The sequence below is a fragment of the Dromiciops gliroides genome, chromosome 3 (assembly GCF_019393635.1).
Source record: "Dromiciops gliroides isolate mDroGli1 chromosome 3, mDroGli1.pri, whole genome shotgun sequence".
NCBI classification, from domain to species: Eukaryota; Metazoa; Chordata; class Mammalia; order Microbiotheria; family Microbiotheriidae; genus Dromiciops; species Dromiciops gliroides.
Window position 1 is genome coordinate 39,813,651 of NC_057863.1, and position 4,206 is coordinate 39,817,856.

Consider the following 4,206-nt stretch of genomic DNA (forward strand, 5'->3'; position numbering starts at 1 on the left):
GGCAACCGGTCATGTGAATGCTTATAATAATGTAAATAAGGATTTTATGTTGATATTTTTCTCACTAAAAACTCCTAAGGGGCAAGCACTCCCACAGATAGGAACTTAGCTACAATCAATTTATTTGGTAGACTTGATTGAAGCAAAATACCTTTCTCACTGCTTTCTTGTGGCCTTTTTTGTTGTTGTGATTGTCAGACGGTGAGAAGTTTCCCCTCATTAGTAAGCTGCATTTTATTCTGATGCTTGATAGAGCCAGAGATGTGGTGCTGGGGGGCTATTAAAAGCAGAAACAATAAGCATCAAACAGGGTTTCCTATCCTCCTCCTGAGGATACAGGTGTCAGTCTTCCAAATGGCTCCTAATTATGGACTAGATTTCAGGTTCTGGGGAGAGAAAGAATGGCAAGCTCAGGTGATGTGGAAGTCTGGTTAAAGGAGAAAGCTGCTGAAATAGAGCAGTGAGGAGAAAATTAGGAGTCAGATAAGGAGGGTCTTGAGCCCCAGACTTCAGGGGCTTTGTTTTGCAGGCAAAACAGTGTCATTAGACCTTTCTGAAAAGAAAATTGCTAGGATCTGAGAGACATTTTAGGGCATAAAAACAGGGAGAGACTGTAGGCATAACACCCTGTCTAGAGAAAGCTGGATATGTGCCAATAATTAGTAAATCCTCTGATTGCAGGAGGTGGATACTGAGTTAGGAAGAATACAGATGGGTTCCATTAGAAGATTTTCTGCAGAGTGCCAAGCTCTTTGAGTCAAGATCATAAACTGGTAACCAATCACATGATCCAGAGCTTTGGGAAGCCATAAGAAATTCAGAAAAGAAAATGCAGTCAGTACCAGAGAACTGATGACCTGGCTGATTAAACCTGAGTCCCCAAATCTTAGATCTGTGTAGTATGGCAAAGCTTGTGGCCAGGAGCTAACATTCCTGACTGGTAAATGCTAGTGAACTGACTCCTTCTGATACCATGATATCCAGTGACCCACAGGCAGAAAGAATAATTTGGCAACTATTCCAATGGACCAGCTAAGAGATAAAGGCTTAGATAACTTTGTAATATTAATAAAAATAGGCAACTATCAGTGACATTATAGACGAAGGGCAAACATGACTCTATCAGAGTTGACTCATGAAGCAGATGTTCCTCTTAGTAGAAGCCTTAAAGTGAAGGGGATATTGTCAGGGATATTGCAGAGGCAATTTCTGCTCATGTCAGATGACAGGATGGAGTGAACAAGAAGTCAGAGAAGTCTCTGAGTCTTCATTGTGATGTGATATGATGTGGTGTGGTGTGGTGTGGTATGGTGTGGTGTGATGTGATATGGAATGGTGTAATTTTATATAATCTAATAAGATAAGGATAGTCATAGGTATTAGACCTGCAACTTCATTATTGCAGGTAATTTCCAAATGAGGAAACGATCCCTCTTAGTGATTTGCCTCAAGATCCAAGTAGTTATGTGATTCACCTAGGGTTAATACAGACAATATGTTTCAAAGGCAGGTCTTGAACCTAGGTCATTCCTCCTCTGAAGTCAAGTACCTATCCACTATAAACACATTGCCTCACATATTGTAATAAAATTATTAATGATTTATAGAAGTGTATTTACAATAAAGCATATAGAGGATGAGGTGGGAATAGACACATGGGAAGAAGGAGTAAGAAGAAGAGGAATGGGGGAAGAAAAGGAAAGAGGAGGGAAAGGAAAAGGGAGAGATCACTTTTAGCTAGTGTGTTTAGGGAATTTAATTTTACAAATCAGCATGGGTTCCTTCATAAGTACTAAGAGTAAGAGAAGGCAAAGAATACTATTTACTCACACCTTTTTTTTTACCCTGATTTCCTTGATTTCTCCCTGTTTTTTCCCCCACTATAATGGAAGGATTAAGAAAATCTGAATTGTGCAAGCAGAGCAGAGTAGCTGGACTTTGATGAGTTTATTTCAACCCCAAGATCCCTATGAAGAATGTAAATCCTTAACGCAAAGGCAGATAAGAGAACTTGTGAAATAGTAATATGTTAATGGGGTGCTAGACTGACTACAAAATGGAGCCACACCCAATGTTTTTTTTTTTTTATGAAGCTCAAGCAAATTCCTTTATTGAGTAGGAAAGGAAGTTTAATATTTGCTGGTGCAGTGGGAAGTCTTGTATGGACTGATGCAGAGTAAAGTATGCATAACCAGGAGAACATTGTTCATAGTAACAGCAGTATTGTAATGATGAACAACTATGAAAGACCTAACTATCTCTGAGTAAGATAATTTCAAGACACCCATGATGTTATTTATCTCCAGAGGGAGAGCTGATGAAGACAGTGCAAATTGAGGCATACTTTCTTCATTTTCTTTATTTCTGTAGTTGTGTGTGTGTGTGTGTGTGCACATGCATGCCCATACATACACATACTTTGCAACATGACTAATATGGAAATACATTTTGTATAAGGGTTCACATATATAATCAATATCATATTGCTTTCTCAAGGGGTGAGAGGGAGGGAGAGAATTTGGAACTCAAAAAAAATGAATGTTAAAAAGTGTTTAATGTCATTGGGGAATATTTAACAAAATTATTATATGCATGTATATATATGTGTTTGTAAATATATTTATGTGTGTGCATTTATTCATTCATTCATTTATTTATTTGCTTTATTTGTTTGTTTGTTTATTTAAAAGATTGGTTGAAATTGGCTATACCCCTGGAGACTTTTAAATAGCTAAGCCTGGGAGAAAGCACAGCCCTGAATTCAGGAGGATCTGAGTTCAAATTTGACCTCAGACACTTGACACTTACTAGCTGTGTGACCCTAGGCAAGTCACTTAATCCTCATTGCCCCACAAAAAAAAAAACAATAGCTAAGCCTGCCCACCTTGGAATCAGTGACAGAGTTTATCAGTTTGAATCCATCTAATCTTGAACACTTTTATGGGATGTGAACTTTGTTGATAAGAAAAGTAGGAACATAACCCCCCACACACACACCTTGGCCATAATAACTAACACTGAAGTTACTTGAACAGTTAAGGGGACACTCCTTCCAACCATTCCAGAGATTCTCATTTCACAGGAAAAATGCGATGACTAAATTAAAAAACCACATTTATTTACCAAATTTTCCCCTGATCTCAGGCTGATGGGCATTAAGAGGAAGGGAAGGAGAGAGGCAGGCAGACAGACAGAAAGAGAAAGACAGAGTGACAGGGAGAGACAGAGAGATGGAGACTTCAACCCACTAGAATTTCTGCCTTTAGGAGGGCATGGATAATGAAATCAATGAAATATATAATTTGTTATATTCAAATGGTTTTATTATTCTCTTACCAATTAAACTGCTTACTAAGATAATTACCCTTTGTTACTTGGGTAACAATATGAAAGAAAAGAGTCATGATGAAAATAGCATGATTATATGATTCAGAAATTGTATATCTGACTCCTAAGCAGATAATACCCAGGAAAGTAAAAAGGGAGAGTGCTTGAGTAACGGTCATATACACAAAAGCCTAGCTGATGAAAAGACCCAACAATTGATCACAACACCCCAACAAAACACAACACCAGAATAGCATGGTCCTGGGACTCTAGCAAATCCATGACAACTATTTCTACTGTGGTCAGCCTAGAAGTCACCAAAGACTCAGGAGTGGATTCAAAGGAGAAAAAAGATGGGGAGGAAATTAGGATATTATCAGTGATATGGGGAAAATCCTTTTTCTTCGATTCTTCTTGAAATATGAGGTTGGGCTCAGGCTTTACCTAACATTCATCTGATTGCCAAAAATAATAAAAGAAATAATTAATGATGGAGGAGCTATGGAAAGATAGGTACCCTGAAATACTCTTGGTAAAACTTCAGATTGGTGCAAATGCTCTGTTAAAAAAAAAATCGTGCTATGTAAGAAAAATAAATGTTAGTCATGATCACTGACCCTGTTCCTACTGCTGGAAATGAGTATGCTCTAAGGAGATCAAAAATGAGAAAAATAAAATAATATGAAGAACCCCAAAATATTTTATCATCACTTTTGTGGCTACAAAACAAGACAAAAATGGAAAGAAAGTGGTTATCCATCAATTGGGGCATAACTAGACAAATACTGATATAAGATTGTAATGAATTGTTGACACATAGACCAAAACAAGGAATTCAGAGAACTGGTGCAAAGTAATAAGAACCTGAATGGCAATGTG